Source organism: Sorex fumeus, unplaced genomic scaffold (assembly GCF_029834395.1).
Source record: "Sorex fumeus unplaced genomic scaffold, SorFum_2.1 ptg000013l, whole genome shotgun sequence".
Classification (NCBI taxonomy): Eukaryota; Metazoa; Chordata; class Mammalia; order Eulipotyphla; family Soricidae; genus Sorex; species Sorex fumeus.
The window spans coordinates 20010256-20033396 of record NW_026606070.1 but is presented as its reverse complement, the minus strand read 5'-3'; positions in this window follow the sequence as shown (position 1 = coordinate 20033396).

The following is a 23141-nucleotide window of genomic DNA, read 5'->3' as shown; positions in this document are numbered from 1 at the left end:
AATGAGGAATACATATTTGAATTAATGTAATATTTTAGAGGGTTTTGCAAAATAATGCTTTGAATACCCAATTCATTGTAATTCTAAACAGGACTCTTTCTTCTGAACGTTCTAAATAATAGTTAAGAGCCTTTATTCCACTAGGTAACTTTGTCAAAATTCTGTAAATAAACATTCAAATTTTCCCTTTATTTTAAAGACAGCAGATACAATTAGTGCTGGGAATATAGCACATGAGCTGGGACACAGGTCCAATGTGGCAAGCATTGCCTGGTAAAATCCAAAATGATCCCCAAGCACTTCACAGTCATTTTGGCAGTTGCCGGCATCAGAAGACCAGATTCCTGCTATGCTCTTGGACTCTAGTGTCGAACAAGGTAACTAATTAAGAGAGCAGCCCCCTCGGCTCCTTAACCTTGCTTGGGAGTCCTCCACCTCTCACGAAGCACTGTAGCACTGTAGCACTGTCCTCCCATTGTACATCGATTTGCTCGAGCAGGCACCAGTAACGTCTCACAACAAATTGTGAGACTTGTTGTTACTATTTTTGGCATATCAAATATGTCACAGTAGCTTGCCACGCTTCACCGTGCTTGCGAGATACTCCCGGTAATGTGCCAGGCTCTCCGAGAGGGGTGGAGGAATCGAATCTGGATTGCCTGTGTGCAAGGTAAACACCCTACTCGTTGTGCTATCACTCCAGCCCACTTCTAATATAAGAAAAAACAAATATCGCTTTACATTTACAATTTTTAACACTGACTTCATCATAGGAAAACTATATTTCAAGTAAATGGGTAAATTTTGAGGACTGTTGCATTCTTTCATATTGAAATGATTGTGTTTAATATCACATATTAGAATTGGGAGGAAATTCCAATGTGCAATTCGTAAAATGGAGAATTGACTTCTTCAAAACGTTCTTTTCAAAAACCATTGATGTTAAAAATAAATGGATGTTATTAAACAATACTAACAATATGAAGAACAGAAACAAACTATCCTTACTTCGACATTATCATTTTTATGATCTTTGTGATTTTATTCTATCCTATACACCTAAGTTTATATTGTACCTGATTTATGTAAGTAAAAACAAATTTATGAGGAACTTCAGAAAAAACAGTAAGTAGAATTTGAGATGTTACATTGAATTGAGCTCCAGAGTCCCACAAAAGAACTGTTCTTAATGGTAACAATAGAAAAGAGAAATTGACAGATCATAAAGGAAAATGAAAGACTTTGAAAAACCTAATATATTTCATTTGCTCTGTGAAGCACATATTAACTTTAGTTGTCAGGTACACTGATTCTATTTTTTGTTTTTTTTTGCGTGGGGGCCACAACTGCCTGTAGTTGGGACTTACTCCTGGCTTGACACTCCGTGATCACTCCTGGTGGGGCTGTAGAGACTATATCTGATGCTGCTGATCAAACCTGGGTTGGGCCACATGTAAGGCACTTTCTCTACCCACACTATATGTCCGTGGCTAAGGGAATATTTGTTTTTAATAATAATAATAATACATGAAATTAAATTAGATGCTTTCCTTTATTTTCTGGGAGTTCTCTTTTTGAACTTTGCAGCCCTTTCTCCCCGCTCTGTGAAGTAGAATTTTGCAAGAAGGAGACAGTGGTCCGACCCCGTTCGAAATTTTGGGACAACAGTGACATCGGTCAGGCAAAACCGTTGATTGAATATGATATGGTCTATTTCGTTGTGGAATCGTCCACCGGGAGACTCCCGTGTCCATCGTTTAGATTCTGCCTTTTGGAACTGTGAGTTACCATGGATGGTCTTGGTCGACATGATGAACTCAGACAGTCTCTCACCCTGTTCGTTCCATTCTAGGCCATGAGTCCCAATGTGAAGTTCTTCAGCTGATCTTCTAGGTCCTATCTTGGCATTAAAATCACCCACAATGATCTTGTAGAAGGTGTGGTCTTCTTTACAGAACTTCTCCAGCTCCATGTAGAACTTCTCAATTTCTCCTTCATCATAATTGGATGTTGGTGCATAGACAATGAAGATAGAAACTGCAGGCAGTGAGCCACATCTATTCAAATGTAAATGTCCGATTCCGGTTGTTAGGCATTCGAATGAATCAATGCTCTTGGCCAAGTTTGTGTTGACAAGGACACCGACGCCTCCAACACCTCTTTTATCGCATGTTCCGAGGAACAATTCTTCTCCAGTGTCAAAAACGGCATGGTGAGATTCGTGCCTTCTTGTCTCGGTCAGACCAATGATGTCGTACTTGATCATTCGCGCTTGTAACATCAGTTCCTCGATGGATGCATCTGATGCTAGTGTACGTGCATTGAAAGTACAGACGATCATTTTTGTCTTCCTTCATTGTGGCAGCCTACGTCAGCCTTGAGATTTTGTCAGCCTCCCCTTTCTCATCCTTCTCAGTGCTGCCATGTCGGTGAAACCTTCAGGGTCAGGTGAATGAGACCAGTTGTAGTTACTGGTTTTGGCATATCGAATACACAGCAGATAGCTTGCCAGGCTCTTCCGTTGGGGGCGGAATACTCTCGGTAGCTTGCCAGTCTTTCCGAGAGGGATAGAGGCTTTTGGGGCAACCTCTAATCACCCTTGTAGGTGTTACCATATTTGAACCCTATCAAATATGGTGCGACAATTCCGGAAGATGGGTATTTCATGTCTTATGATGTGTCGCGTGGCCGCTTTGTGGTCGCGCGGGTCCGGAAAGCATCCTGGAGTGTCCCAGAACGACCACCAACTGGGAACTCTTTGGCACTATTGCAGCAACATGGGAAGATGCCATTGTTGAGAACATTGACGAGGAATACGATCGACTGGTTCAGCACCTCCATGAATGTGCGAGGAACGCCAAGAGAAAGATAGCCACAAAAAATCACCTATCTTCGAAAACTATTGAGCTAATTCGCCAGCGTGGTTTGGCACATGCCTCAGGCAACCGTAAGCTAACATCCGAGCTTGCAAAGCAGTGCAGAGATGTGATCAAGGAAGACCTCAAAGAGAGAAGAGCAGAAGTACTGGTAGATGCGGCAGAAGCCGGGAAAAGTATTCGTAACGCCCGCCTGTCCTTCGCCAACTATAAGACCAAGATGACTGCCTTGCGATGTCCTGATGGATCCATCACATCCTCCAGAATGGCAATGGAGAAGATTATCCATGACTTCTACTCAAATCTCTTGGATAGCCATGTCCACTTGCCGACATACCAAATTCCACAGGATGGATATGTCGTTCCCAACGTTCTCCCTTCTGAAATCTGACACGCCATTTAGTCAGTAAAAAAACAAATAGGACCCGGCCCAGACAAGGTCAGACCTGAACACCTGAAGAACCTGCCATCAGTACTCATCAATACACTGGCTCGGCTCTTCACTTGCTACCTGTCTGAATGCAAGGTTCCATCCCAATGGAAAACCAGCAGGACTGTACTACTGTTCAAGAAGGGAGACATCCATGACATTGGCAACTATCGCCCGATCTGCCTATTGTCTGTCATCTACAAGTTGTTCACTCGAGTCATCCTAAATAGGATTGGCAGAACACTAGATGAAGGACAACCATGTGAGCAAGCCAGATTCCGCAAAGGATTCAGCACCATCGACCATATCCACACGATAACCAAGCTCATTGAGGTTTCTCGGGAGTTCAAGATGCCGCTCTGTTTAACGTTCATTGATTTAAAGAAGGCCTTTGATTCTGTTGAGATGGAAGCGGTCATTGAAGCCCTAGCCAATCAGGGTATTCAAGCCCAATACATCAGGATCCTCAGTGAGCTGTATTGCGGATTCACTACCAGGATCTCACCATTCTACAAAGAAGTGATCGTTGATGTCAAGAGAGGGGTGCGGCAGGGTGATACCATTTCACCTTAACTCGTCAGTGCTACCCTCAAGAACATCTTGTGACGACTGGAATGGGAAGGAATGGGAGTGAAGATAGATGGTCGGCAACTACACCACCTCTGCTTTGCTGATGACATTGTTTTAATAACACCAAACATCAACCAAGCAGCACAAATGCTGGCCGACTTTGACCGTGAGTGTGGAAAGGTAGGACTACAGCTGAATCTTACGAAGACAATGTTCATGAGAAACAACCTCGTTCCTGATGCCCTATTCGCTCTCAATGGAACGACCATCTCCGAATGTAACAGCTATGTGTACCTAGGTCGAGAAGTCAACATGACAAATGACCTGGCACCCGAGCTGCGCAGGAGGAAGAGAGCGGCTTGGAACGCCTTCAAGAACATCGAAGAAATAGCCAAGAGGATGAAGAACCTCCGGCTCCGGGCACATCTCTTTGATTCCACTGTTCTTCCTGCATGAACATACGCCTCAGAGACCTGGGCCCTACGCAAACAGGATGAGAATGCTATTCAGGTCTCCCAAAGAAGAATAGAAAGAGCTATGCTTGGAATATCATGTTTCACTCAAATGAGAGAAAGAATCCAGAGTTCTGACATCCTTCGACGATCAAGAATCAGGGACGCTGTCTCGTTTGCCAAGGTGTCAAAAATCAGATGGGCTGGTCACGTAATGAGATTTAAAGACGACCCCTGGAGTAGAGCTGTTACTAACTGGATTCCACGGGATGTCAAAAGACCGCGTGGCCACCCACCTACCAGATGGTCAGACTTCTTCGTCAAGATCATGAATGATCGGTTTGAGGCCCTTCATGTTCCTGGAGCGAACAGATGCCATTGTGCTACACTAGCATGCGACAGGGACAAATGGAGACGTTACTGGCGCCCGCTCAAGCAAATCGACGACTAATGGGAAGTTAAGTGATAAGTGATTCCTTTATTTATAATTTTATAGAAAATTCTATCTTTAAGAGTTTTTTAAAATAAGGAAAACCCTGGTTCTCTCCCCAGAAAAACATGCTATCAATATTTTTTCTTTTGCTTCTTGGGTCTCATTCGGCGATGCACAGGGGCTACTCCTGGCTCTGCACTCAGAAATTACCCATGGCTATGATCAGGGGACCAAATGGGATGCTGAAAATCAAAACAAGGTTGGCCACGTGCAAGGCAAATGCCCTATTTGCTGAGCTATCGCTCCAGCCCCAACATGGTATCTTGAGCTTAGATGGAAGCAACCCTTTACTCCAAAACTTGGAGAAGCCTCTGAGCACTCCGAGGTGAGCGTGCGTATAAAATAAAAAGACTAATGTTTAAAGTTAAGTTCAATTATCTTGTGAAAATGAGATTGTTGGTCTGTGGTCAAGTCCTAAAAAATATTCTTTATTTTTTCTCATGACATTAAGATAATTTAATTCAATAACTTGATTTTATTTAACTTAGACAATAACCGGTTTTGGCATGTCTAATACATAACGAACGACCATCTCCGAATGAAACAATTTTGTGTACCTAAGTCGAGAAGTCAACATGATGATTGACCTGGTACCGGAGTTGCGCAGGAGGAAGAGAGCGGCTTGGAATGCCTTCAAGAGCATCAAAGAAAAAGCTAAGAGGATGAAGAACCTCCGGCTCCGGGCACATCTCTTTGATTCCACTGTTCTTCCTGCATTAACTTAAGCCTCAGAGACCTGGGCCCTATGCAAACAGGATGAGAACGCTATTTGGGTCTCCCAAAGAGGAATTGAAATAGCTATGCTTGGAGTATCACGTTTCAATCAAATGAGAGAAAGAATCCAGAGTTCTGACCTCCTTCGATGATCAAGAATCAGGGATGCTGTCTTGTTTGCCAAGGCATCAAAAACCAGATAGGCTGGACACGTAATGAGATTTGGAGACGACCACTGGACTAGAGCCATTACCGACTGGATTCCACAGGAAGTCAAAAGACCACATGGCCGCCCACCTACCAGATGGTCAGACTTCTTTTCAAGATCCTGAACAATCAGTTTGAGGCTCTTCTTGTTCCTAGAACGAACAGATGCCATTGGGCTACACTAGCACGGGACAGGAACGAATGGAGACATTACTCTCGCCCGTTCAAGCAAATCAATGAGTAACGGGAAGTCAAGTGATCAAGTGAAGACAATAACATTTTTACTATTTTTTTTGTTCTAGTAGTTTTTATAGTATGTTTTTATAGAAAATCCTTCGCAAAATTCTATAATTATATCAGGAATTTTGTTTTGATAATATCCTCCTTTGTCATTTCTAATTTTGTATTTGTGTTACAGCGATGTAATTACGAGGATTAATTAACTATAAGTTCAAGAATGTTGTTATCTTTTTTTCTCATGAACAAGAGTTATGATCTATAATTATTGTAGTTGTTTTTTCATTCTGCATATTAATTTCTTTATTATTTTAGTAATAATCTTAGTACTTTATCATTTTAGTACTTGTGCTTCACAGGCAAGGGCCACTGAGGAATATAACTTTAATGATTAACACTGTGGTAAAAGGTAGTACAAGATTCTTGAGTTCTGATGTATTTATGAAAGTTTATGATCCTCATTAGTCTACTTTTTGATGCCAGAAACTGAAAATTTAGTAACAAAAATTTAGTAAGAAATATATATGTGTGTATATAGATAGATATATAGGTATATAATATATTGCACTAAATTTAAAAATAAATTCCTTACCATGTCCAATCCATTGGTTGAAGTTTTTTAATTCTTTAAATTACTTTGTAAGTTATATAAAATCTCTTATAGACATAACAAAACTCTGACCTAGTAAAGACTAAACAATTCCATGAGAATATAGATTTGAGCACTTGGGCTGGCATGATTTAGAATCGCTGTCACTGTCCTCCCGTTGTTCATTGATTTGCTCGAGTGGGAGCCAGTAATGTCTCCATTGTGACACTTGTTACTGTGTTTGGCATATCGAATATGTCATGGGTAGCTTTCCAGGCTTTGCCATGTGAGCGAGATAGATACTGTCAGTTGCTTTCTGGGCTCTCTGAGAGGGGCGGAGGAATCAAACTAGGGTTGGCCATATTGGCTGCGTGCAAGGCAAACACCCTATCACTGTGCTATCTCTCCATCCCATGATTTAGAATAAAAATATATAACATCAAATACCAATAAATCATCCATATAAAAAGGTATATAGCAGATGTATAAATGAGTTACACATTAATTATTTTCAAATCTTGAACTTATTATTTCCCTTTTTACTGCAAATGTTTTGAAATGAAGACAACTATTCAGTTTATTTACCCCTTTTGAAGGTAGCTGCATGCTCTTAATTATTTAAAGAGATTAATTTGAATTTCACATCTTTTGCTATATTTAACTGTTCTTAAAATATTGTGACTAGAGACAAGAAGAAAACAATGTTTTGACAGTGTTATTTATAGATTTATTTTTTAAGTTTAAAATTGCATCAGAGCTTGTTGTTCTCCTTGTAGTAGGATTTCTAAAATAAACTTTTTTAAATGATGTGAACACACAAAACACTGTCAGAGTCAGAGTTATCTTTATATAAGATCTGCTGGTACAGAGGTGGAACATTGTAATCAGGATTAGTACTACTTGTTCTTCCTTGAGCAGACACTAAGAAAAATGGATTCAAAGAAAACTAAATAGAGGTTTATCCTTTTAGGTGGAATTATTGGTCATTTCATTATTTTTATTATAAAGTTAGTTTATATGATTCATACGATCAACAGAATTTTATGGATAAAAGAGAAATTTATTTTGGCAAAGTAACCTATTTAGATGCATACACATAAGCAAAATGTAATGCAATCTATTCTCATAAAAGTTTTCAAATCTTCGAAGAGTTGGAATTATACACACATGCACACATACATACACACATATTTTGTTTGTGTTTGAGCATTATATCCAGCAATGCTCAGGGTTTACTCCTGGCTCTGTGCTCATGGGAGTGCTCCAGAGACCATGTGGGGTGCCAAGAATGTACCCCAGGTTGGTCACATATAAGACAAATAGCCTACCAACTGTACTATTACCCTGACTCCATATTTGATTTGATTTGGTTTAATTTGGGGGCCATACCTGGAGTTATTTAGGGACTTATTCCTGGCCCTGTACTCATGGATCACTCCTGACTGTGCTCAGGGGACCATACGCCAAGGATTGAACAGGGTCAGCTTTGTGCAAGTAAGTACTCTACTTGCTGTACTATATCTCTGGCTCAGAGATAAGAATTTTAATAATGTTTCTACATTAAAGCAAATATCACTATATGAACCAATGCACAAACATGAACAATAGTAAATTTTTAACACTTATCAAATGTTGACAAGCATAGTTTCTGCAGGCATCACATTATCTTTTACTGAACTCAATCATAATTATTTCTTATTTTAATTTGATTTCAATTTATAGTGTTCTTTAACTTGCCTTAAGAAAAAAAATCTAATAATCTTACATATGTATATATATTCCAATAGTCATATATTGTATATATAATATACACACTCATATATATATATCACGATCACAATCATCCATATAATCATATATAATTATATTCATGCTGCCAGGTATCATTTTCCTGACAGTGCAAAACCAGTGGACTTCAGGCATAGCTTGTTTGTTGCCTTGTGGGGCTGGTGAGAGGGAGAGTCTGTACTATGCAGGGGCTCATCACTGACTTTCATCAGTCCTAATTTTTCCCAGCACTTCCCCAGGAGTCATTTCTCCCGATGGCAACACAATAAAATACTCAAAATTGGAATGACCCTGGGCATGACAGGCAATGGGACCACTGAATGCTTTTTCATTTGTTGTCACGGAATGTCCTTTTAGACTTTAGACATTCATTTAGACTGCCTGCTTGCAGTCAGATATGCATTGAAAGAAGTTGATTAATTTTAGTAAGTAGGTATCCTTCAGACTTCTGTTGCTCAGCCTTAGCTCAGAATAGAGGAATTCATCTTCACGCTGTTTCTGGTTTTAAGAGGAATCACAGATAGTAGTTCCTTGCCAGGTTACAGGAAACTACTGAATTTCGACTTTCTGCATGTCCTGGCTCTTAATATCTTTCCTTGGATAGGGTAGCATAGGATAGGATAGGATAGGATAGGATAGGATAGGATAGGATAGGATAGGATAGGATAGGATAGGATAGGATAGGATATTTTTATAAGAAATTAATATTGTATAGTATAGTATAGTGTAGTAGAGTATAGTTTAGTGAAAGTAGAATTAGAAGGGCGGTTTAGAGCAGGCTTTTGTTTTATCCCTTCCCTTTCCTGGAGAAATATTACTGGTTTTATCCATCTCTTGTTAAATCCCATCTTCTCCCCTGTTGAGGTTGTAATTCTTAGTTTTAATGTCCAGACTACTGTTCCACAGCTGAGTTCTCCTGGAAAAGTGGCCTGGATTCTCCCACTCACTGGAAAAGTAGTAGGGAAATTCCCTGCTTTTCCAATATGCACCCATGTAATATTCTGTATTTAATTCAGACTTTGTAGTAGTTTTTGCTGCAGTATCTCGAAAGTACTGTCAGATTGTTCCATATGTGGCATCATGACACTGCCTCTGTGCCTTGATGCAGACTCAAAGGAAACCTATTTTTAAGACAGCCAGAAGTACTCACTAGGTAGTTTTCTTCAATATTTTGTTAAAGCTATCAAAAAAAAAAGGGATCAGCTCACAGTAGGTGTTATCGATATGTTCATGTAACAGGGAAGCTACTGTGTATCACATAGCATCAGATACAGTGTTCATACATCACTCAATAAAATCTGCTCTTTGCTTACTCTAAAATATAGATACCTCCATATACCTAAGACACTGTGACATTCTAATTTTTTCATTTGCATGAAGAATTAATGAGCATTTCCCAGGATGACCTGAAGTTCCCAAATTCCAATCGAATATATTATAATTTAGTAGAGGATGAATCTAGTTACTACCTTTGGGTAGCTTTCAAGCCACAGGCTGATTTGAAGCTCCAACTCTAGGTGTAATTATGATGTTTAAATTCTGTTAAGATTCTTTAGTTATCAAAAATATGAAAAATGCTTCCTAAACATTAATTATAATCATAGCATATATATTATAATCCAATAAAGAATATTTTAAAGGATTGATTATATCAGCTTTCTCTTTGTCATATAAGAAACTACCCGATTTACCAGCAGAGGAAAAACGTGTCTTTAGTATATACTACATTTGAAATACCTGCTAGAAAATCTTAAAATTATATTTAATATATCATTTTGCAGAATTTAATATAAAGCTCTGCTGAGAAGATGGACAGGGCTATAGTATTGAAGTTGAATTCATGTGAAAAAAGGTGCACACAGAATATTGCAGGTGATTCATTTAATGTGGGGATGATAGAGGTAAGAACTTTGAGAAAAGAATGTACCACATTTTTCTCTATCCACCCTGGTCATCAGGAAAGTTAACTGTGGAAGTTTAGGACTGATAAAATTCTGTTTTATGATCTTATCTCAGCAGCTCTACATTGCAGTCATCAAACTGCATCTGTGTCACACTTGCTTTATCAGGCTTGTGAAATTATCCCCGCCACCCAGTTTCAGATTGGAGTGAGAAATGTCCTTTGTCGGAAAGGAACGTTAGTCCAAAATTTTACCTAGGTTTTCCAGAAACATCTTTTTTCCTCCCTCCCAGAATAAAATTTCAGGAAGGAAAATAGTAAAGGAAGTTAAGTTTACTCGGGAATGAGGAGGAAAAAGAGATTCTCATTCTTGAGTAAATTCAGGGATTCTCCAGAGAGAAGAGAGCACCAAGTACATTTTTTTTTTTTTTTGCTTTGTGTGTGTGTGTGGGGTGGGGGGCGAGTCAACCCAGCGGTACACAGGGGTTACTCCTGACTTCACACTCAGGAGTTTGTGAATTTCTTCTGCCGGTGCTGAGGGGACCATATGGGATGCTGGGAACTGAACCCCATTCGACTGTGTGCAAGGCAAATGCCCTGTCCACAGTGCTATCACTCCAGCCCTCAAGTACATATTTCAAGAAGAGCTCACAGTGAATCTCTGTGATGCAGAAAATGCACACCATAAAAATAAGAAAGTACACATCTGAGGCATAGGTGCATGACTCATTCTTCCCAGAATACAAAATGAGAATTAGTTCTTCTGCCATGTTAGATGATATATATTTTCCCAGACTGTCCTCCAAGTCCTCAAAACTTGGCAAGCTACCCGTGACATATTCAATATGCCAAACACGGTAACAACAAGTCTCATAATGGAGACATTACTGGGCCTACTCAAGCAAAATTGATGAACAACAGGAGGACAGTGACAGTGACAATAAATATAAATACAAATAAAACCTAAAGTTTTATCTATTAGAAAAAATTTTATCCATATATTGAAATCATTTTGTAACCTGTTTATACAACTTGAGTCAAGTTGGAAATAGAAAAATTTTGACCTATAAAAATAGCAATTTTGAATTGGTTTAATATTTTTGAAGGCCCTAATTAAATTTTGTAGTTTTACCTGGGGATCGCACGTTACTTAGATAACCTTGGCATCTGGCACAGTATTTAAAAGAGTTCTGATGAAGGGAATAGAGAAAGTACAGCAGGTAGGGTACCTACCTTTTATGCAGCTGATCTGGGGTCAATTCCTGGCACCTCATTTCGTCCCCCAAATGCCAGAGGAATGATCACTAAACTGAGTAAACCCTGAACACCTCAGGGTGTGGACACAAAACAAAACAAAATGCAACATATCCTTATTAAGAGTAAAATGATTGCAAATATTATGATTTTTGAACCACTCACACATTTTTTTAAATACGAAAATTTCTCTAGGTAATGAACTTAGCTGTTTTGTACCAGATGGCTTTGAAAAGAGCTATGGTTTTGTAAGAATATGTGCTGGATATACTGTCATTTCAAAGGTTTTAAAAATAACATAATGGATAATTTGTCAATACGATGTATTCATAGGCAATTATTTTCAGGCAAAAAAAGGAAAAAAAATCTATTGAATCTAGAAACCTAGGCGAAAGCACTACAGATAAATCCCTCAGATATCACTTCATTTTCCACAGACTGCTATTATCAAAGGGATTGAAGGTGGTTAACTCGAATGTAAAATAGGGATTAAATACAAATTTGAACTAAGTAGTACGACTCCAAAGTCTAATTTTTATTTGGAGAAAACTTGAGAACCTCCTTTAAACTGAAATTCTCGTCTTCGGGGAATGATTCAATTTGTATTGCTCTTTACAATTTCTAAGAGACTCTGAGGAAATTGTTGCAAATACAAGTACTCTGTTGAGCCTTATGCTGTCTAAACCTGTGAAAAAATACCTTGAACTGTATAGTATCTATAATGACACAATGGAAAATTGAGAAATGTGATATTTACATATACTTCTGGTGTATTCTCTTTTCCAAAAAGGGGGAGAAACTTATTCATTAGTTATTTACCTATTTAAAAGTAAGGAAAAACAAGATAGATTTATTAAAAGAACAACATTTAACTCTAACCATCATACTGTACACTCTGTGCTCTTACATTAACATTCTATCTGTCTGCTTCCTGTTTTAAATTTTGCTTGCTATCAAGAATTCTTTACACACTTTTAAGTTGAAGAGCATACTTTTAAATATAAATAAAATGATGGACATTTTCTGCTAAGCCTGCATTTTGTTATCACATTCGGAATAATTTTAAAATTCTGTACTATGGTTTAAAAGCCTTTTGAGGGATCTGATACTAACAATTATTGAGTGACTAAATTGTTCTTTATTCTCATTGCCTTTTTTTACTTTCTCTGAATAAAATACATTCTCAATTCAAATACATGAACTCTAAGAAATTATATGAATGCTTGCCAAAAAATCTTGACCAAATATTTTGAAAATTTTTAATAATATTAATAAAATTTCTAATTTTTATAGGAGAATACATGAGTGATAGAGACATTTTTAAAGAGAGAGAGGAAGAGAGAGGGACAGAGAGGAAGACTAAAAGTCCTGAATAAGGACAAATAGTGAGACGGGAGTAGGAAGAGAACCTTTCTGCTTTCCATTTGAAAGTTTGTGCCTGCCAAAATCAGTTAGTGGAGCTACTAAACATCTTTGTTAAGATATTTATTCCCTACCAGTAGAGAGCTGTGGGTATTCAGTGGCATAGAAAGGAATTCATACTATGCCAAGCTCACAAAACAAGGTTTCCTAGGCAGACACAGTATTGTAACTCATCTGCATAATCCTCTCACTGCACAAGAAGGAGAAAGAAGGAGACCATGGATCCTGGGGATGTCGGGCCTGACAGCTTTATTACAAAGAAGGAGCCACTCAACTAATATACATTCTGGTATTGCGACTTGCAGACAAGCTCTCCCTACCCAATTAAGAGGTTCCTTGGGTTTATTGCTAATTTATTTGTCTCTAAGTACAAAGGGGAGAAAAAAAATGAAGATGATGAAAGAGATCTGACTATATAAATTGCATGTTCAATTTCATTAATTTCTTTTGGTTACTCAGACTATGAGGGAGAAGAAAGTGAAAAATCCCTCCCTGTCATTTTTATTTATTTTATTTGTGTATGGGTTATTTGTTTGCCTGAGTTTTGTTTGGGGGCCACTCATAGATATACTTGGGGCTTACTTAGTCCTAGCTCTTTATTCAGGGATCAACCATGCTGGGGCTCAGGGAACCCGGGATGGAACCTGAGTTCTGCTGTGTGCCAGGGAAGTATTCTACCAGCGATACTAATCATCTGTGCCTTCTGCCCCCATTTTACACCCTGAACTTTTACTTTTTGATCCATACATTGCTCTTGTCTATTCTACTGCCCTTCCTCTTCTTCTACACCCTCACTTTTTGGTACTTCTGTTTATATTCCTGTTAATAAGGGAAATAGTAGACCATAAAAATTTGATCAAAATATAAAACCCTACACATTATCATAACACATCCAGCTCTATCAATCTATCTACCTAAGTACATTTTAATCACTGATATATGCATATTTAGGATAATCTCCTTAGTTATTTGATTAAAGGAAAAGGAGAAACGAAGTTTATTCCTAGCTGGGAATAAGCCAGGAATATTTGAACAAGCAATATTTGACCAACGCAAGTTTTGTCTAAACATGATAGTAGTCGGGGGTATTAGAAAAATGCTGAATTTTCTTCTCCTCCCTGTGTATAATGAAGTCCATTTTTTAGTAAGTTTTTAACACCGATCTTGGGTACATGCTTAGTAGTTTCATAAATGGACCACAACTTTGACTTTATATGCATTACAATGCCTGCTGAGAATTCACAGTGGTCAGAATGCCAGAAGCAGTTACTGCACTGTGCAGACCTGGGCTGAGACAGGAGTTCACAGTTAGTGTTAACTGTTTTTGTCATTTTCAAGTAGAGTAAGACTAAAAAGACTGGGGTTCTTGGTTGTAAATTTCCAGTAGCTACTGTTACACCGAGCAGATCTAGAGACAATGATATTTGTACTTGTTAGTGTCTGCACATCAGGAAAGAAACCATACTTCTAAAACCAAACCAAACCTGGAGGCCTCCTGTGGTGTGGGATTATGAGTGCTGGCACCAACTGTGAGCAGGCCTAGGCAGAAACTCAATGTTAGATATTGGGACCGGACAGTATAGGATTAAGGCACTGCATTGATGTGGCTAGTTCTGGTTCAGTACCTGGCACAGCACACTCTACCAGACATTTCTGGATGCAGCTTTGAAGACTCCCAAGCATTACCAGTTGTGTTCCGGGTGATTTGGTGAACTTTTAAGGTGGCCCAGATATTCTCTGGCACCAGAAAGGCCAGGTAGCACTGTATTCGCTGGTCCTTACATTGTACCCACTGAACCAGTTGGCTGAAAGTTGCTGGAAGGCCTCCCCAGACCAAGCACGCTTAGAAAATTCTACACCCTAAACTATTATTTGCTAGGTGCACCTATGCATCACATTTGAGTAGGCCTGGGTTGTGGTAGGAATATTAAGTCATCTGATAGCCCCAGGTCTGAATAGTGGCATAGCAGGCATTGGGAATCCCTGAAACTGAATATAATATAGGAGACCCCTAAGGTGCTGATTACCTCTAAGTTTTCCTAACGGCCACCTGCTATCAGTGAGATGTGGACTAAGGTAGCAGAGATAGAGTTTAAGTGCTGGTCTTATGTGAGGTCTCTCGGTTTTCTCCCTGGCACCACGTGGTCCCCTGAGCAGAGAGCCAGGAAGAGCCTCTGATTTCCCTTAGGTATGGTCCCAACCTCAAGAACAAAGCAAAACATGTGGCTTGGGTATGGATAGAACTCTGTTTATTTAGCTATGACTAAGCAAATGTCATTCATCCCCCTGTTGTTCCTATCTTAGCTTATAATAAATGGCAATCATCTCATGAGTTTATCCTCAAAATATTTTTTTTAGTGTCTAAAGATGACACACTGAGATGTTCTCTTTTTTTCTTATAAGTATCTTACAAAAGTTACTTGCCATAAAATACCAATAAAATTACAGAAGTAAATTTCGAGAAAATAAGATTTACTTGAAAGACTAATTATCTGTCCTCTCTATTTAATGACTACTTCACTAAAAAATATAAATCAAGATATTATAGTTTTTAAAATAACTCATTATAAATTTGCCTTAATGACAATTTGTTCAATAATTTCTTATAAAATGTCCATTATAAGTATTCAAATTGTGAATAAAAATAATATTATTTATTCCCTATAGTCATAAGTAGATTTAACTACTCTTATGGGTTATCATTTGCTACTTATTGAACAAGCATTTAACATGTTTAATTATTTTCTGATAATACAAGCTAATTTTCATGTATATTGTATATAAAACTCTGGGAACATATTGTCTAAACCAATACTTTTTATATAATTTTGAATGACTAGTAAAATTATTGTTCTTGTCTATTGAAATTGTGATTCAAGTTAGCTCTTTTATTTTTCCAAGAACACAAGAGCTAATGATTGATAATTTTAGACTTTGTACTAAATTATGAATAAATACTAGGAAAGAAAAACAAAGTGGAAAGGGTACTGGGAGTATAACTAACCAGTTTACATGTCAAAGGAGTTTACACTTTTATAAAGCATAACTGACGTTTCATCAAGTATACAAAAATTTTCTAGTACACTTGATGAAAACAGAAAATGTGATATGTGGAAAACTGAGCAGGAGATATAGCTAGGTAGTGAGGCGCTTACTTGATATATCACCAAGCACAATTCAATCTTCAGTTCCATATACAGTTTCTCAACACTGTCAGGTGATCTTTGAGCAAAAAGCCAAGCTATTTGCTAAGCTCTGAGCATTGCTGACTCTGGTCTCAATCACTGCCCCACCCCACCATTTTTTTTTTCACTAAAGACAGTCATGTCTGATATAAGTATGGTTATTCTAACAGTTCTTTGGGTTCTTTTCATAAGAAATTTTATTTTTTATCTATTTAATTTGAGTCTATCTGTTACTTGAAAGTAAATTGATTTCCTTTTAGGGGATAAATTGCCGGTTCTTGCTTTTTCAAGCAAATGGTAACTCCATGACTTCGAATTATTTTACAGTTACATTGAAAGTAATAATTAGTAGGTGAAGACTTATGAATGCTATATTATTCATTATGCTGGGTTTATTTTTCTTCCTTTTTTTATCATTTTTTTCCAGTGGTATGTTTCATTTCTCTTCTTTTCTGTGTTTTTTGAATGCTCCGTGTGTTGTTTTTAATTATTAGAAGACATATAAAATATTTGTAACTATAATAGTCAATTCCTACTAAGGAGTTTAATTTCATATGAACATTCTAAATTTTAACTCTACCATCTATAAGTTTAAAATGACATCTTACATCTTTTTGAATTTAATGTGACCTTTCCCCTCTATTTTAATTTACCACTTTTAATCATAATATGTCTTTTAAATATGGCCACATCCAGCAACACTTTGGGGGACCCAGGATCACTCCATGTGGTGCCTAAAAATCATTGCAATGCCAAACTCTATCCTTAGAGCAATCTCCCACACTCTGTTTTGTTTTCCTGATTCACTTTTTTAAAATATTATATTAGTGAGACAATATGGCTTACAAGAGTTTTGCATTACTGGTTTTGTACTTCTAATGCTACTTTACCATCCCACTATAAATAAATAAAGATAATTAAGCATTTAATTCTCTTGAGACTGAAGCGGTCATCAAAGTCCTAGCCAAACAGGGTGTTCAAACTCAATACATCAGGATACTCCGTGAGCCGTACTACGGATTCACTACCAGGATCTCATCATTCTACAAGGAAGTGATCATCAACATAAAAAGAGGGGTTCAGCAGAGTGATACCATCTCACCGAAACTCTTTAGTTCCACCCTCGAGAATGTCATAAAATGACTGGAATGGGAAGGAATGGGAGTGAAGATAGACGGTCGGGAACTGCACCATGTTTGCTGATAATATCCTTCTAATAACACCAAACATTAGCCAAATGGCACAAATGCTGGCCGACTTCAACTTGAGTGTGTAAAGGTCGGACTGCAGCTGAATCTCACAAAGACAATGTTCATGAAAAACAAACTTGTTCCTGACGTTCTATTCGCTCCACAGGAAAGAACATCTTCAAATGCAGCAGTTATGTGTACCTAGGTCGAAAAGTCAACATGATGTAAGACCTGGCACCTGAGCTGCGCAGGAGGAAGAGAGCAGCTTGGAATGCCTTCACTGTCACTGTCACTGTTCTCCCGTTGTTCATCGATTTTTCTCGAGCAGGCCCAGTAACGTCTCCTTTTGAGACTTTGTTGTTACTGTGTTTGGTATATGGAATACGTCACGGGTAGCTTGTCAGGCTTTGCCATGCGGGTGAGATACTCTTGGTAGCTTGCAGGGCTCTCCGAGAGGGGCAGAGGAATCGAACTCGGGTCGGCCATTTAGGCTGCGTGCAAGGCAAACACCCTACCCGCTGTGCTAGCTCCAGCCCAGAACACCTGCAAGAGTGTCAATAGCTAAGAGGATGAAGAACCTCTGGCTTCAGGCACATCTCTTTGATTACACTGTTCTTTCTGCATTAACATATGCCTCAGAGACCTAGGCCAGCACAAACAGGATGAGAACACTATTCGGGTCTCCCAAAGAGGAATCGAAAGAGCTATGCTTGTAGTATCAGGCTTCACTCAAGTGAGAGAAAGAATGTGGAGTTCTGACCTCCTTCAACGATCAAGAATTAGGGACCCTGTTTTGTTTTCCAAGGCATTTAAAATCAGATGGGCTGGACATGTAATGTGATTTGAAGATGACCGTTACTGACTGGATTCCACAGGACATCAAGAGAACTTATGGCCGTCTACCTATGAGATGGTCAGACTTCTTCGTCAAGACCCTGAACAAACGGTTTGAGGCTCTTCATGTTCCTGGAGTGAGCAGATCCCATTGGTCTACATGCTACAGGGACTAATAAAGACATTACTGGTGCCCGCTGGAGCAAATCGATGAGTAACAGGATGTCAAGTGATCAAGTTACTTTGTTATTTTGTATATTTACAAGAACCTTTAAATAATAATAGCATTTTATAATTAAAATTTTCAACTGGAGGATTTTATATAGCTTTTCTTGTAAGATTGACCTAGTGATAATAAATGCTCCTAAATCTACATTGTGACAATGCATGTGTATGCAATGGTTCACATGTCACAATATAACTGTTATTTTTATTTTTCTTTTAGACTGCTTATATCCCAGTACTTTGATGATAAAAAGTATCCTCAGTTTAGACTTTTATGGCTGGGCCCATTGGCATTTTCCACTATGGATATTTTCACATCCAAATATTAGATATGAGACAAGAAAGAAAAAGCAGGGACTCACTCATGTTAATTAAGGACAAGAATAGTTCAATGTAATTGATTAAAAACATGAAAGCCACTGCCTATAGATAAAATGTTTTTTAAGTTTTTTATAGTTTCTTTGATGTAAAAGGGATATATGAAGACAAAATCAAAGTATAGAAAGAAGAATATATTAATTCTAAAATAGTGGAGCTATAATGAATTTAAATCTTTTTTAAAATAAAAATTATTCTCCTTTTAGTGACTGCTATCATGAATAAGTTCTGTAAGCTCTTAAATTTTTTCATCCTCACAAGGATTGGTGCAGATAATAACCTTTGAAATGCATGCATGCACAAGGCAGGTAGTGAGAATTTAAATAGAGATTTTAAGGGATATATGTATATATATATATATATATATATATATATATATATGAGAAACATTTCTACACAACTTACCAGATCTCGGAGAAGATTCAGCTGAGGTACAGGCATCAGCAGGGAAGGAGCTTAGATTCACAGTTCCGTTTGCTTGTGTGTCACACCTGGGAATGCTTGGGCTTCCTGCTTGCTCTGCTCTCAGCGGACACTCCTGATGGCTTTGAATGGACCATATAGAATGCGGTGGATTGAACCTGGATCAGATGAGTGCAAGGCAAGGCTCCTACCCACTATGGTATCTTCCCAGCCACAGGGCACAAATTTATGTGTAGCCAAATAAGAGAGAGGACTATTTTGTGAATGTGTGAATGCGTGTGTGTGAGTGTGTGTGTGTGTGTGTGTGTTGGGGGGAGGGGATGGGCATGACAATATACCTAGGCAAGAAATCCTATACAAATATGATAATCTATAGCTGTTACTCAAACATAAATGCAAAACTGTTTTATTTGGTGTTTGTTTGCTTTTTTTATTTGTTTTTGTGCCACACTCTTCTGTGTTCATAGCTTTCTCTAGGCTCTGCCCATGGGGTTTGCTTCTGCTGGGCTTTATTAGCCATATGGGGTGTCCAAGGTTGACCATGTGCAAAGCATGTGCCCTGCCTGCCCTCTGTGATATCTCTCTGGCCCTAAAGCTGTATTTTAAATAACTGGAGCGATAGCACAGCGGTAGGGCATTTGCCTTAAAAGCGGCCAACATGGCTGACTCGAGTTTGATTCCTCCGCCCCTCTCGGAGAGTCCGGCAAGCTACCGAGAGTATCTCGCTGCACGGCAGAGCCTGGCAAGCTCCCCGTGACGTATTTGATATGCCAGACACAGTAACAACAAAGTCTCCAATGGAGACGTAACTGGGCCCACTCGAGCAAATCGATGAACAACGGGAGGACCGTGACTGTGACCTGATTGAAACTCAAATCTTCTTTAAAAATTTTATGTTATACAGAACAATATTTTTTCCCCGAGACAATTACCTTTACTACAGAAGATTGACCTTTGGCCAAGGTATACTTAAGTCACTATGGAGAGAGTCACAGGATGGAAAATTTGCTTAAACAAAACTTTGAAAGACCTGAGTTTATGTATAACTAAAATAATGTTAAAATTATATGTTAAATTATGAAATGTATTTGAAAATGGTATAATATGAAATTATTTAATAAGATATGATACAAAGTGTAGTAATAGCACAGCGGTCAGGCATTTGCCTTGCACGCAGCCAACATGGCCGACCCAAGTTTGATTCCTCCGCCCCTCTCACAGAAACCGGCAAGCTACTGAGAGTATCTCGCCCGCACGGCAGAGCCTGGCAAGCTCCCCATGACGTATTCGATATGCCAAACACAGTAACAACAAAGTCTCCAATGGAGACGTTGCTGGGCCAGCTCAAGCAAATCGATGAACAACGGGAGGGCCTTTACAAAGTGTAGTTGGTCTATATAGTTGGTTTCATCTTTTCTGCAAAAGAATAATTACTAGCATTTTAATAAAATTATTTATAAAATGATTATTTATAAATGACAATTTTTTCTATGCAAAATTCAATATTACTGGTATTGGGTCCAAATAAGCAGCAACTTACAAAAGAACACATCAGAAAAGTTTTGGATTTAGATATTTAAGGTAGCCTTTTGGAGGATAGTAGAGGATAATAGTTCAAAGACATGCAGAAGTCCTTTGTAGCATTTTAATTTATATACATTTTTAATAGTTTTAGGAGGAAGAGAGATAATTAGAAGTTTGAAGGAATGTTTTCCGGTGATTTGATACTCAGAAAATACTTGACTGAAAGTGCTTTCACAAACATTTTAACAAAAAGAATGAAATAAGTAAAATAAATTCCTTACGTTGACTTTTATTCTGCAACTAATTATTGTAACTTCCATATTTTATGATACAAAGTGAGTTATTTGCTTGAATCTCTTGTATTTAAGACAGGATATCTTCTGTATGTTGGTGGCTGTCAGCAATTAACATTTATTTTTTTATTGTCTATCATTTTAATCTCTTAAATGCTGTTTGGAAAGTGCCAGATACAGCTGCTGTCATCTAAAGTGGTAAATTTTTGATGTGAGAAAGTCCCTTATTTAAACATGTCAATGGGGAGCTTTTCAGCAACCATGATTTTCTTAGCCCATCCTGCATAACCTTGAATCAAGGTGAATCTCCAGAGCAAAAAAATCTTCTGCTGGGCTGTCTGTTAATATAGGACAGTTCAGATTTTATTCTCATTTACTATATCCCACAGGAAAACCTAGTAAAATTCCCTCTCGAGCAAATATGTGAAATAGATAATAGCAGTGAAATTTTAAATAAAATTTCTACCTACTCCCCCCCTTTTTTTTTCTTTTTAAATTTTTATTAGTGAGACACCATGAGGTACAGTTGTAGACTTACAAATTTTTGTGCTTGGGTTTCAATTTTACAATGATCAAATACCCATCCATCCACCAGTGCCCATTTCCCACCACCACAGGTCCCAGTATCCCTCCCAGTCCCCAGCCCCCCATCCCACATGGCCTCTGAGGCAGGGCATTCCCTTTTGTTCTCTCTCTCCTTTTGGGTGTTGTGGTTTGCAAAAGAGGCAATGAGTGACATCTGCACTTGTTTGTTCATTGCAGCACTCTTTACAATAGCCAGAATCTGGAAAAAACCTGAGTGCCCGAGAACAGATAGCTAGTTAAAGAAACTTTGGTATATTTACACAATGGAGTACTATGTAGCTGTTAGAAAAGATAAAGTCATGAAATTTACATACAAGTGGTACTACATGGAAAGTATCATGTTAAGCAAAATGAGTCAGAAAGAGGGATAGATATAGAAAGATTGCATTTATCTGGGGAACCTACTCCCCTTTTTAAAAATAAAAGATAATATAACATCCATTAACTCAAATGGGAATATACTTAACACCCTATTCCTATATTAACTTGCCATGTTCAAGAGTATATGTGAATAAAAAAATTTACATTCCCCAATATAGAAATCAAAAACCAACACTTGAGTTAGTGGATGTGCATCTCCACTTCAAAACACATCATTGCCTGTTCTCATGAGGAAGCTTTCCAAAGAAAGAATGTTTCATACCACTAGCTACTAAAATGCCTTTTCAACTTCTGTTGCAGGTGAGAACTTAAAAATACACTTCTATTAGAAAAGATGAAGTCACGAAATTTATGTATAAGTGGTAACACACGGAAAGTATCATGATAAGCAAAATGAGTAAGAAAGAGAGGGACAGACATAGAAAGATTGCTTCCATCCTGGGAACATAAAGTAACGAAATGGGAGACTAACACCTAAGAATAGCCAAGATAAGTACCAAGAGGTTTACTCCATGGCTTGGAGGCCAGCCGCACACGCTAGGGGAAAAGGCAGCTCAGATACAGAAGGGAGCACCAAATAATGGGTGTTGGGAGGATCTGCTCACGATGGGAGAAGCATGCTGAAAGTAGATTATAGACCAAACATGATTGCCACTCAATGCCTCTTTTGCAAACCACAGCACCCAAAAGGAGAGAGAGAACAAAACGGAATGCCCTGCACAGAGGCAGGGTGGGATTGGGGGGCTGGGGGGTGGGAGGGATACTGGGATTAGTGGTGGTGGAGAATGGGCACTGGTGGAGGGATGGGTACTCGATCATTGTATAATTGAAACCCAAGCACAAAAATGTGTATTACATGTGTACCTCATGTAATAAAAATTTTTTAAAAAATACACTCCTAAAAAAATAAATATATGTATAGGTATTTTCAAAGTTTTTAGTACTCAATCTGATGAAATAAAAGATTGTAAATTGTTAAACAAATTAGCCAGAAAACTAACACTATATTCAGAATACATCAACGTTTCAGATTCTTCCTGTAAAATCTATCCACATCCCATGCTGATTTTTACTCTTTAAAAAGTGTCTGTGTAACTGGAGAAATAGCACAGTTGGTAGGATGCTTGTTTTGCATGTGGTGACTTGGATTTGAACCCAGGAATTCACATATTCCCCAAATCCTGCTTGCAC